At 45.1% G+C, this 13,735-nt stretch overlaps 1 long non-coding RNA gene across 1 annotated transcript; it reads left to right on the top strand.

The window, feature by feature from the left end:
- The first annotated feature begins 6,036 nt into the window (after positions 1-6,036).
- LOC141567886 (uncharacterized) lies at positions 6,037-12,938 on the top strand. Its single transcript, XR_012490828.2, has 2 exons — positions 6,037-6,250; positions 12,197-12,938. It is a non-coding gene; the product is annotated as an uncharacterized LOC141567886 (long non-coding RNA).
- The last annotated feature ends 797 nt before the right edge of the window (positions 12,939-13,735 follow it).

The following is a 13,735-nucleotide window of genomic DNA, read 5'->3' as shown; positions in this document are numbered from 1 at the left end:
TTATAGCCAGACAGCATGCCTGATGGCTATTACTGTCATGGCTGGAAACAGAAGTCCGCTCAATAATTAAAATCTTAACATTTCAGATCCTAACATGCTCTGTTGATATTGGCCTTCCTTCCTTGGGCTTTTTAGTACTCATCTTTTTTAAACACTTGATTAGTGAATAAAACAAAAAAGACAACTCATGTAAACACTACCTGGTTTTCTTTGAGATTACCTTTTTCAAAATGTGTCAGATCTCTATTTTACTTTTCGGTAATCATATTCATCCTTGAATAAATAGTGACCATATCCATTATTCAATGTAGCCAAGGTAGGTACCCCTGCTTTCAGAGCAGCAGATAAGCCAGTCAGTCTCAGTTTATTGACATAGTAAAAAGATGATCTTCCATCAGTGTTTCTTTGTAATTCAGTGCTGAGGCTTTTAAGTGGATCTTTCCAGTAGAAATAAGTAAAATTATATTGGGACACATTTGATTCTCAAATTATGAGACCCCTTCTCTCTTTCTCCATGAAGGCTTATGGGCTCTGCTGCCCCAGGTTACCTCCCACCTGACCTCTGCAGCAGAGGAGCCAAATTTCTTACGTGGTGCCTCAGGGCTTCTAAGAGCACAAAAGCAGAAGCTACCTGGCTTCTCGAGGTTCAGGCCTGGAAATGGCCCAGTGATCACTTCTGCCACATTCTACTGGTTAAATTGAGCTATGGGTCAACTTAGATGCAGGATGAAGGGACTATACATATTGGGAGGCATGGTTCATTGGGGGCCATCAATGGAACAAAATACCAGTCACCTTGGACATGTGACTTTACCTCTACATGCCTAGTTTCCTTACGCTAAATCATAATTATAATTTAACCCACCTCATTGGATCATAATGAAAGTAGAAAAATAAGATACTTAAGGCATTTCACACAGTACCTGCCTTATACCTACTATAAATGGTGGCTGATCATATTATTCAACATACAAGCCTCCTCTGTGGTCTCATCGGTTTCAGGTAACTGCCTGCCACTCTTGCCCACTCAATAAACACTACTGAGGGGAGGACAGTCATTTTGGATCCAGGGGATGCTGGCAATATGTAACGGAAGTTTTCATGTTTCACGAGCTAATTCACACTTTACATTAAGTACACTTCTATCCATCATCTCATTCTTCTCACCACTTCATAGATGAAGCAAGGGAGGCTCAGAAAGATTTAGTAACTTGCCCAAGATCACATCCATTTTCATTCCCAGAACATTTGTTGAGCATCAACTAAGTACAAGGCACTGACAGTGGAAAAGTCCCTGCCTGCCAGAGGTTTTCAGTCCAGTGACGGAGATATAAGCAAACAGGCAGAATGTGATAAACGTAGGAGGCAATGGGTACTGTGCAGGGTAGGGGGTGTATCTGGGGTCAGGAAAAGCTTCTGGATGGAATGATGCTTGAGCTGGGTTTTAAAGGATGATTTAGCTAATCAATGCAGGTGGGGCGTGCACTGCAGGCTCAGGGAAAGAGAGATGAAATGCCACGGCTCGTAAGTGCTGAGCCTAAGAGGACAAATCAGGCCTTTTGATCTCTAGTTTGTACCTGGTTAGTACCCAAAATGTCCAATTTTGGGATAAAGGGTCAAAGTCGTGTAAAAATGAGTGTCATAATCTAGACATGATTTTGCCACATATGCATAAGCAACAGTGGGGGTGGAGAGAGAGAGAACCTAATTCAGAGCAAAGCTGGCTGATTTTAAAATGGTCTCCTTAGTTTTTAATGAGCTTCAAGCAACCTACATCCCTGTTAACTCAGTCAGTCAGTCAGTCAGTCAGTCAGTCAGTCAGTCAACATTTCCTCAGTCCTGTCCTGATGTCAGGCACTTACTTGCTGGGAGCTGACAGTGTAAAGTTGGGTCAGGTGATACCTGCTGCCCTCAAGAATCAGAGAACAGGATAAAGGGCATCTATGCCTGAGGCAGACCGACACTTCAGAGTCCCCAAAACATGGGCATTTCCATGAAACCAAAAACATTATAAACAAGAAAGAGCTCAGGAGACTGTACCTGGATAAACCTGAAAGGACACTATAATTTGAAGGTGTGGATTTTAACACATTCCTTCCAGAAAAGTAAACTGCAAAATTGTACATATAGTAGGTTTACAACCAAAATATCTTAAATAGAAAAAAATTAGAAAGAAATATACCAAAAATGTTAATAGTAGTTAATGTTGGTTATTAGATTATTATTGGTAATTTTTTTTTCTGGCCTGCTTGAATTTAGGACTTAGACTATTTTACAAGCCTGTGGCAATTATTATTTTGTATTTATATAATAACGAGTAGTTAACAGATTTACACAATACCAACTACACACCAGTCATTAGTTAATACTACCTACGTTTTTCTCAGTTAATCCTCACACTTTTTGAATGAGGCACCATTATTCTCCTCACTTTGCTGATGTTCCAAGAGTTTAAGAAACTTCCCTGGGTCCCACAGCTAGCCAGTGGCTGTCAGGCAGTTTCTGCTCATTACAGAGTGACTGTGACAACTCCAATTTCTCACAGAGGTCTTCAGTTAAGCTCCTACATGGTGCCCACTTATTAATTAAAAAATGTGAAAACTGCTAACATTGAAAAGATGGCACAGGGATTATATTAGTCACTCCCAAGCTCATACATGATTTGGTTTGAGTAGAACACTTTGCATTTTTCAAATTAAACACACTTAGTCACATACCAAATTCTATTGCGTTGGTGGTCGATAATGTACTTGTCTCTGGAACACACTAATAGGAATTAGTTGGCCTGAATCAACTGCTGGGGATCTATCACTGAGAATTCACCCCCCATGATGTCATTAAGTCTCTTACACTTTCTGTGCACAAATAAATCCTCTGTAAATTTCAAGACCCAACTCCTGTATTTCATGGTCCCTTCCAGAATCACTCAAGCAACTGGGCTGATTTTTCCATTCTCCACACTCCAAAGACACAATAGTCCGAACCCAACAATTCGCTTCCCCATTCAGCTAATTTGCTAGTTGAATATTCATTATGTGCATCTGATATGCAGGACAGAGTGCTCTCCAATTGTTGTTTGAAAGCAAACCTTGTACTTTGGTTGCAAGTGTTCTTGGACTTATTGTGTCACCTGCCTCAGCAAACACAGAGCAGGTATCTGACAGCTACTATTTGTGCATTCCCAGGCTGCCACGCGCGCGGTCCTGGAACTTGTTCTTTCTCCTACGACCTCAGTTATTTAATTCTAATCCTTCCCCTGGGCCTTTGTGCTCAGCAAGCCATATTACATCTCTATTAGTCACCAGCAGTTTTAACTTCTCCAAGTTCTTTAGCACTTCCTCTTAATTCCTTCCTGTATCATTCTAATTCCTCTTATAAAGCATAATTTCCTCCCAAACTATGTATATGGATTTTTGTCTATATTTAACTCTTGGCTTTTTATGCATCTCTTCTCCTCTGCCCTCAGGTTCTATTGTATGTACTCCACATGTTGCTGTTTCTTTGGGGGAAAACACACACACACACACACACAGAGTCACTGAAATTTCCCTCCAATGAGGAAAACCTTTCACAAGTCCTTATGATATCTTTCTAAGTAACAGGAATGACTTGAAACAATAAAGAAATGGCCTGGAACAATAAAGAAATGGTATTGTCCCAGGTAATGAGACTCTTGGAGGAAGGTGCCTTCAGGCAGGTGGCTGTGGAGTTTGGGGAGGTGATCAGGAACCTGGGTCCCTTCTCGCTCCTCACCTTGCCTTCCTCAGCACATCAACCTGTCCTTGAAAGAGCTCCTCTTATGGTGCCTGAAGGTCACAGCTTGTCTACACATCCAGATACCACGATGCCCAGTGGAAGGAACCACCTCTTTTACTTCTTATCAGTGAAGACTTCTTTTCCAAAAGCCCTCAGCAGACTTTTCCTCATGCCTCTCGGGCCAGAATTGGGCTGTTTCCTAACTGATGTGCCAGCAAGGGGCATGGGACCACCAGCGGTTAGACCGGCGGTGGCAGGTTATCAACCAGGTGCCCCTGCATATGGAATCACCTGGGGAATTGGTCTGGGGTGTGCGCTGGGCATAGAGAGTTTTTGTTTAAGTCTCTATAGGTGATTCTAATGTGTAGCCACTATTGAGAACTACTGGCTTACACTCCTCAGGATTTACCCTGAGTCGGGGGTGGGGGTGGGGGGAAGTAGGGGAGGGGTGGATACCAGAAAAAAAATGGGGCTAGGAAGCAGGGGAATGATTGTTGGGCTGAAAATAGCGTCTACCTCACCCATTCATTGCCATTGAAAGCAAAGTATATCCATTCATTCTTTCATTGATTTCTTTCCTCTTCCAACCAACATTTATTGGGCTCCCATAATGCTCAGGAAATGAGAACTCAAAGGACACTGCTAGGGAATGAGAAAAAGTTACAGGTCAGATAAAACAGAAAAAATACACCTCCACCGGGAGGATATGATCCCAAGGCACAGAGCTGGACTGGGGAAGAGTGGGCTGGATTTCAGCCCTCATTCACCCCGTTGGTGGGCATCCTTGGGAAGTGTATTAATACAATCTCACTAATTGTATGAGGAGGCCTGAAGAATACAATGATAAACAGGACCTCAGTTTAAAAGAGGGACACACACCGGTAACCATACCAACTGCCTTTGGTAGTTTATCAAGATTATCAAGGGCGGCCAAACATTTTGAAAACATTTTGAAGGTTGCCAGATGGGAGGGGTGTTGGGGGTGTAGATGAAAAAAGGGGAAGGGATTAAAAAGTACATATTTGTTGTTACACAGTAGTCATGGGGATGTAGGGCATAGCATAAGGAATATAGTCAATAATATTATAATAGCTGTATGGTGTGAGATGGGTACTGGATTTGTTGGGGTGATGGAGGGGGGTTGGGGGCAGGGTGGAAAAGATGAAGGGATTAAAAAGTACAAATTGGGGGTGGGGGGGCCGTTGGTTAGCTCAATTGGTTAGAGCACGGTGCTCTTAACAACAAGGTTGCTGGTTCGATCCCCACATGGGCCACTGTGAGCTGTGTCCTCCTCAACTAGATTGAAACAACTACCTGACTTAGAGCTGATGGGTCCTGGAAAAACACACTTAAAATAAATAAAAGTTAAAAAAAAAGTACAAATTGGTAGTTACAAAATAGTCATGGGGATGTAAAGTCAAGCATAGGGAATATAGTCAATAATATGGTAATAACTATGTATAGTGCCAGGTGGGTACTAGACTAGTCGGGCGGGGGGGGGGTCACTTCTTAAATTAGATAAATGTCTAACCACTATGCTGTACACCTGAAATTAATATAAAATAATATTGAATGTTAACTGTAATTGATAAATTTAAAAATGGGGGGGAAGGGGAAGGGGAATAAGAGGTCTAAATTTCCAGGTATAAAACAAAGCATGGGGAATATAGTCAATAATATTGTGACAGCATGGTACGGTGTCAGATGGTTGTTGGACTTATCATGGTGATCACTTCTTTAGGTATATGAATGTTGAATAACTATGGTGTACACCTGAAACTAATAGAATATTATATGTTGGCTATATTTTAATAGAAATATTAAAAAAAGAAATAAAAGTTCTGTTATTTGAATCAATTTTTATGCCTTTTGAGGAGACAAATACTTTTCAGTTAGTCCATTTTCTAACTAGGAGGGTGAATACACATGCATACCCTTATATGCCATCCTGCATAGCACTCATTCAGTGATAAGATTATTTATCCCTAGAAACCTTTTTCTTTAAAAACAGAACCAACACAATTCTTCACAGTACTTTATTAATAACTTCTTTCCTCTGTTCTAAGAGTACTATGCATGCATTTTTACCCTATGAGAGCAGGCCATGCTGTGGAGCCTGAGCCAATAGGGGACGAAGGCAATAAGCAAGTGCCTTCTACTGCATAAGCTCTCAGCCAATGAGAGCTAGTGAGACAGACTGCTGTGTAACCTTGGCCAATGAGCACGAGTCTTCTACTGCATAAGCTCTCAGCCAGTGAATATCCTTTGCATGCTCCTTGGTTGAATAAGTTCTGCCAAGGGTGAGGTTCATTCCTCTACAGCCTTACTTTCTGCCTCTATTTAGTTTCTGGCAAGTACTTCTAACCCACAATGGCCTGCTTTAGAAGTAATAGGGCTAGACTTGTTTCAAGGTTGCAAAGGAAAAGTATCATGTTGGATTTCAACAGACTAAAGGAGCCTTCAAGGAAGCAGTCCAGAAAAGGAGGATAAACAGGTAAGTAAGGATTAATGGGAGTCCTCTGACTTGATGAAGGAAATCATAAACATCACTGCAGTCAAGGGAACTGAGGGACAGGAAGAAATTATGGATGAAGCACATCCATAACCTCAGGGGATGTGGAGAGAAAGGACGAACAATTGGCGGTATCTGACACCTTGCACACACACAGGATCCACCAGCAGGGACCAGTCATAAACTTTGACGGGGATTGAGGAGCTAGGAAAGAAATCTGAAAAAAAAACACAGGTCACCAGCCACATAAGTGGAGCTCAGGCAGATTTTGGCTCCGTATATGTCAAATTGTTCTGTTTAGCAGTGACCTTACAAAGTATATTTACTGGAAATGGCCAAACCAACACTGCCTGAATATTGCCAGTAACTGACCAACACTCATGGATGCTGTGGAAAGGATTTTGACATTGGTCGGGAGGTTGGACTAGATCCAGGGTTCTTAAACCTTTTAGGGTGGGGTGTCCCCTGAGAACCTGAAGAAAGGTAAGGAGCCCTCTTTTCCTCTGAAAAGTTCACATGCCCATTGAATTGATTATGTATTGCTACATAATAAATTCCCCCCCACCCCGTGCCCCCAAAGAGCTTAGTGTATCTCAGTTTCTGTGGGTCAGGAATTTAGAAGCAGTTTAGCTGGGTGATTCTGGTTCATGAAGTTAAAGTCAAGATGTCGACCAGGACTTCAGTCATTTAATGCAACTGGGGGTGACTCTGCCCCCCAGTACATTTAGCAATGTCTGGAGACATTTTTGATTGTCATTTAAGGGGTGTATGTGCTATTGGCATCTAGTGAGCAGAGGCCAGAGATGCTGTTAAATCTCCTACAGTGCATAGGGCAGATAGACCCCCACAACAAAAATCATCCAGCCCCAAATGTTACTAGTGCCGAGGGTGAGAACCCCTGATCCCAAGGCCTGAGTGCGTTTGGAGGAACCCCTCCTGAGATGGCTCACTCACGCGTTTGGTGGGGGCTGTTCATATCCTCACATTTCTTCCAGAGCGAACAGTCTAAGAAAGAGGGCAAGGAGGGAGCACAATGCTTTTTATGACCTGTTTGCTCAAATACAGCCGACACCGAAAGGGAGAGGAACCAGCTTCCACTGTTCAAGAGGAAAATTAGCAAAGAATTTGTAGATACATTTTAAAACCACCACATCCACACACAACACAATTTTACACATCAAAGTTGAGGTTTCACATGGACACTCCTGGTAGGAATATAAATTGGTACAGCTACTAAGGAAAACAGTATGGAGGTTCCTCAAAAAATTAAGAATAAAACTACCATATGACCCAACAATTCCTCTTCTGGGTAGCTATCTGAAAAATTTGAAAACATTTATTTGTAAAGATATGTGTACCCCAATGTTCATTGCAGCATTATTCACCGTAGTCAAGACATGGAAACAACCTAAGTGTCTTTCAATGGATGATTGAATAAAGAAGATGTGGTACATATACACAATGGAATACTACTCAGGCATAAGATAAAATACTGTCATTTGTGACAATGTGGATGGATCCTGAGAGTATCATGATAAGTGAAATAAGTCACATGAAAAAGGACAAGAGCCATATGATTTCACTCATCTGTGGGATATAAAACAGAAAGCAACAAATGAACAAACAAGACAAACAATCTCATAGACACTGACAACAGAAGGGTGGTTACCAGAGGGGAAGGTGAAGGAGGATGAAGAGGATAAAAGGGGTCAAATATATGGTGACCAAATAAGACTGGACTTTGGGTGGTGAACATGTAATATACAGAGGATGTATTATAGAATTGTACACATGAAACTTATATAACATACCGCATTTTCCCCAAAATAAGACCTAGCCAGACCATCAGCTCTAATGTGTCTTTTGGAGCAAAAATTAATATAAGACCCGGTCTTATTTTAACATAATATAAGACCGTGAATATAATATAATATAGTATAATAATATAATACCAGGTCTTATATTAATTTTTGCCCCAAAAGACGCATTAGAGCTGATGGTCCGGCTAGGTCTTATTTTCAGGGAAATACAGTATTAACACTGTCACCCCAATACATTTAGTAATAAAAAACATTGAGGTTTCACAGATTCCAGAGCCCCTCCATGCGACCTCTATGTTAAATACACCGAAAGTCCCTTCCTGCTCCAACAGGTATAATCTAATAAACTATGATAAGGAAATCTGCAAGGACACGGAAAAACTGACAAAACCACAAAACCAAACCCTCAGGATTCCACCCTTGTCATAGTTCAAGCCCCTGCTTTCACACCCTCTCGTTCCTTACCTCCTTCTGGGTTTTCAACCCCAAGTCTTTGCAACTTACTGTGTTACTATATTTCATCCTCAAGCAACAGGGAGGTGCTGTGCCACTGCCATTTACGGATTGTGGGTTTGAGACTCCATTTCAAGAGGAAGACTGGCTGCAGTTCTGAGACCTCCCTCACTGGGAGACATAACCCAAGTAGGACGGTTGACCTTGCAAGTCAAGGTCGTCCTTAGTGTCTAGACAGAGATCACAAAGGACAGCCCAGGTAAGCGAGGCGCTCAGATTCATTCACCGATTCCCTGCCACCTTAATTAATTCAGTCCATTAATTTATTTGCTTTCTATTAAATATGAATAATTTCCAAGATGGTGGTTCCAAGAGGGTTGCTTGGAATAAGAAAGAACAGAATGTATTTAAACTTTTCACCTGGACATTTTTCAAGACTTTCTACAAAATCGTTTCTTGGTAATGATTTTGTTTTCAAACTGGAGAGGGAAGTGTTTACAGGCATCTGGATACAAAACGGCTTTCTCAATCCAGTGCTTTGATGGATCAAAGGGAAAAAATTAATATACTTGGTTAGCTGCCCTTGAAATGCTTCAGCTGAGCACTTGGGGCAAAATACCAACGCAGCGAAGGGTTTTTAAAACAGGGTCCAGGTTTTTTTCCTGGCCTGGAAATGCTGCCGATTTTACTCCTTGCTGCCCCTTTGATCACCTTTGGAACAAGCAGGACTGTGAAGAGAACAGTCAGGCTCAGGAACCGCCGTCCACTTCCTCAGAGATCTGGATTTTAATGGGAGGTTCTGGCCAAATGGCATCTGTCTGGCAGTGGGGCCTCCCTTCTCAGGCCCTCTCAGGATGGAAGTGGGCAGTTTGTGGCATGAACGCACTGTGCAAAACAAACAATGAGCCAACTCCTCAGGGAGCAGATACCACACACCACTCACTGGTCTCTCACACGTGGGAAACCAAACGTCAGTGTCCTTACAGTGGAGGTCACCCACTGCTCCTGAACAGCGGACACCATTCGTCACCAAGCGTGAAAGCACAGAAGAGGGCCTGGTGGATTAACTGGACAGGCAGCACCCCAAAGGGGGCGGTCCTGGAGGTTAAGTCAGCCTTCTCAGACTTCACTCAGGACCTGGGATTTATAGTGTGAAAGGGGGTTTTGCTGGGGTCTCCATCCTGGGCTTCCCACTGTGCAGGCCGAGCCCCTTGGTCAGGCCTGCCCCGCAGCCTTCTTCCCTCTGAGGGAGATGACCAGCCTTTGCCTGTTCTAAAATGGCTGAGTGGGCAGCAGATGACGGTCTTGGGGAGGAGGCGGCAGCAGAAAGCCATCCATAGGTGCTCATGTACCCGGTCATAGTGCCTTCTGTCGTGCTTCGGATGAGGGTACCCGGGGTCTGATGGACACTTCAAAATACAATGTGCCGAAACGAAACAGTCTGAGACACGTTCTCTGACCCTTAGAACCGTCAGCCAGCTCGGGGGTAGAAAAGGGGGTCAGTATGTGGAAAGAGGGTGTTTTGTGAGGTTATCTCAGAAAACAGATGTGCCGGGAGCCCATCCCCTTCAGCTATGAAGGGGCAGTGGATGGCTTGTCTCCTAGGGGATTTCTTTGTAACCCCTCAGCTGGGGGCATGGAGGGCCGAGGTCTGTCCCACACCTGGGAAAGACACAGGACTGACCGCTTGGCAGGTGACTGCACTGGGACTGGCCACGCTCTTAGAGAGGTCAGGGCAAGGGATAGGTGGGTGACCAGGGGGTGTGCAGCGAGGGGTCATTTTGGGTCTTGTGCAGTGGTATTGCCCGTGGGGTGGGGAAGTTTGGCAGCAGCAAATTGGAGGTGAATGCCTGAGTGCTAAGACCTGCACAGGTGATCAAAACAGACATACACCTGCCATGTTTGAGGGGTCTACTAGGGACACCCTGAAAAGCTGATGAAAGCACCCTAAGAAAGAGCCAGTGTCACTGGCCAGAGCCAGATTAATCAGGTGCCAGAGCAAGGGAGATCCTTCCCATTCCCCAGCCTTTGCCCCCCTTCACCTCTCTGGGGCCCTGAAATTGGCTAGAAACTCAGACAGGAAGAGCAGAGGCTGAGAAATAGCAACTGTGTCCCTTGCCGACTGCAGGTCTCCAGCCTAAAGCAGCCCCAACTGAGCGGAGGGAGGGAGGGAAGCAGGCAGGGAGGGAGATATGGTAATGGTAAATCAAGTTCAGAGATTTGACTGTTATCTTGCACGGGGCATTCCAATTGCTGAGTTGAAACTCTGTTCAAATCTTAGTCACTGTAGGGTGCGATCATGTGTGTCTTTTATAGAGAAGGAATCACAGGGCCTGCCTGTAGAATTTTCTTCCCGTGGCAGGAGACAGATGCCCTCACTGAACAATCTTAAAAGGGCAGGGGGAAGAAACATAAATGGTTTTGATCACCAGTTGTGCTTGTTTAACGTAATGTCATTAAGAGGTGTTTTGTCAAGCATACATTCGTTTGGCGGGGATGTTAGATGTGTTTCCTCAGTTGTTTACCACAAGCCAGGGCTTGTCTGGAGATGGTCCCTGCACGGGGGATAATGTGGGAGGTGCCTGAGAGCAGGCTGTAGCGCTGGGAGATCTCCTTAGAGATTGTCACAGCCAGCTGGAGCTGTTCTGGGCACCACCCCAAGAAGGAATGGAAGCAGCACCAGTATGACTGGAATGTGGTAACCCATCAGGCAAAGGATTTCAACTCCAGACAAGCAGGGCAAGGACACGGGTTCACAGCAAAAGCCAAGCTGAGGAGGAAAAGAAGAGCTTGGCGGTTCCAGGGCTGTCTGACAACGACCTCAGGGGTGTCATTGAAGCCTGTGCGACATTCGCACTAAGCACCACCATCGAAACTATTCTGGGAATTTTCTATTTCCGTGATGGTTCATATCTTTACCATGTTTCCCTGAAAATAAGACCTACCGGACCATCAGCTCTAATGCGTCTTTTGGAGCAAAAATTAATATAAGACCTGGTCTTATTTTACTGTAAGACCACGCCTTATATAATGTAATATAGAGTCTTATATTAATTTTTGCTCCAAAAGACACATTACAGCTGGTTGTTCGGCTAGGACTTATTTTTGGGGAAACACGGTATTCACAAAAATCACGATAGAGGAGCTGAGGGAACTTTAGTGATTCTCTACAGCTGTGGTTCTGAAAGTCCTTGCACTGAGGGACCGCTGGGAATCTGATGGCTTCTGTGGACCCACTGCCCAGAAAACAGTGTGCCTGTGCCTGAACGTCTGCATATGCTTCCCAGGGAGTGCTATGCATGCAGCCACCACCCTCGGTCCTTGTTGGTAGAGCCCACCTCTCCCTAAACAGGCTAAAATACCAGTTATTCCATGTCTAACCTTGCAGCTGGGGCACCAGCACGTGTCCCCTGGCCAATGAGATTGGTCTACCAGGAACGATGGAGAAAAGTGTTTCTTTCTGGGACAAAGAGAAGGATGAGGGGCAAGTCTCTCCTCCTTTCTTGCCTTATGAGTCCAGCTCCCAACTTGAAGGGAAGGCCAAGAGAAATATCGAGCTGAATTAACCAATCCTCCACTGTCCACTTCTTGACAGGAGATCACACGTGTTCTTATTGTTGGAGCTGTTACTAATTGGGATTTCCTTTTCTTGTAGTTGAAAGATTCCTTGAGGACCATCAAGCCTTTTCTAAGCGGTCAAGGACCCAGCTTAGAAAGCCGGGAACGAGAGTCTGATCTCCTCAGTCTACTGATGTCTTCTCTGGTCCTCCACCTCCTTCAGTGACTCACCATCAGCCTAGAGAGAGGGAAAAGCAGGCTGGAACACAGGTCTCCAAGCCCTAATAGGCTGTCTCTCCACTTTGAGATCATTTGGATGAAGGGCAATCTTCCCACATGGAGCAGGGTGATGAGTAAGCCACATCACGCTGGAAAGCACAGGTGATCAACCTGCCCGATTCCAACTTGTGTTGGGACTGTGGACAGTCTCGTACTTGTCTGCGCCTCAGTTTCCACATCTGCCTACTTCATACCAGGATGTCAGGAACTTCTTGCCGGCACCTGTGGTGAAGTCCTTCCTGATTGGTCCCTCTACAGGATCAACTGGCAGCCCACCCACCAGAAGTGGTTCAGAGGGTGAAGTGGGAAGCTAAGGGGCTGGCTTTCTTCATTCATGTTGACAAAGGGCAATGAGAGGTTAGAGTACCCAGAATCCTGAGGACCGGCCACCTGCCTGTTATCAGGGAGAGGAAGGAAGGAGCTAGTGTCACCACCTGCTTCTCATGGCCCTCCATCAACACTGTCTCCTGGCTCGTTCCCAGCACCCCACTGGCCTTACTGCCTGCCGGCCCTACAGTGTGGGGTCTTGTTGGTTCCAACAAAATTCTTTAAAAATTGTATTTCTGGAATGCCTGTGAAGGGCTAGGCAGACACGTAGATCACAACGCAAAAGCTTTATTATTGGCTCCAAACCCAAACTGCACACTGGCTTATTCAAAACGAAAAAGCCCAGCCTGGTCCCTGGGTGAGCACCACACGGCTAAAATTAGCCTGGCCATCTGCTGAGACAGCAGCTGGGCTATTCTGAGCCTCAGCGGGCCTGCTTGGAAGTGGGGCTGGGCCTTGGGGGGGGGGGGGCAACAGTATTGGAGAGTCTGGTTCCCTTCCGTGAAGGCTAAGGATTCTCATCAAAGTAAGGATGACGGGGAAGAATGTGAGGGTGAAGCCACCCAGCGGGAAGGCAAGTGTCGTGGTCAGGTTTCACAGGGTGACAAGGCCGAAGGTCGCCTGTATGGCCATGGGCGCTTCCTCCCGACTGTCCAACAGCTCCCCAAGCACAGGGTTTTCTTTGTCCTGGTACCTGGTTGCTCCTTTGTTACCTGCAGCTTCCTGTTTGGACTCCGCCCCCAGCAAGACCACTGTCTGGGATTTCAGCAACGGCTGAACAACGAGCACACATCAAGGTCAGGAACTGTGCTGAGTACTTTTCAGGGACGAGCACTCGTTCTCAGAACTCAGAGGTAAGTACCAAAAGATTTCAGGGATTTATGCGGCTTGAGTCATCTTTCTGCAGTGAAAGAGGCTTGGCTGAGAGGGCCGGCCAGGTGGGAACCCCAGGTCAAATACCCCGGGAATACAGGGCCTGACCTCGGCTTCCCCCAAGCTGAGCCCGTCGCTGGTTCTCCAGGGGGGTGCA

This window comes from Rhinolophus sinicus, chromosome 6 (genome assembly GCF_057876585.1).
Source record: "Rhinolophus sinicus isolate RSI-liver-muscle chromosome 6, RSI-T2T, whole genome shotgun sequence".
NCBI classification, from domain to species: Eukaryota; Metazoa; Chordata; class Mammalia; order Chiroptera; family Rhinolophidae; genus Rhinolophus; species Rhinolophus sinicus.
This window is presented reverse-complemented; position numbering and strand designations above follow the sequence as displayed.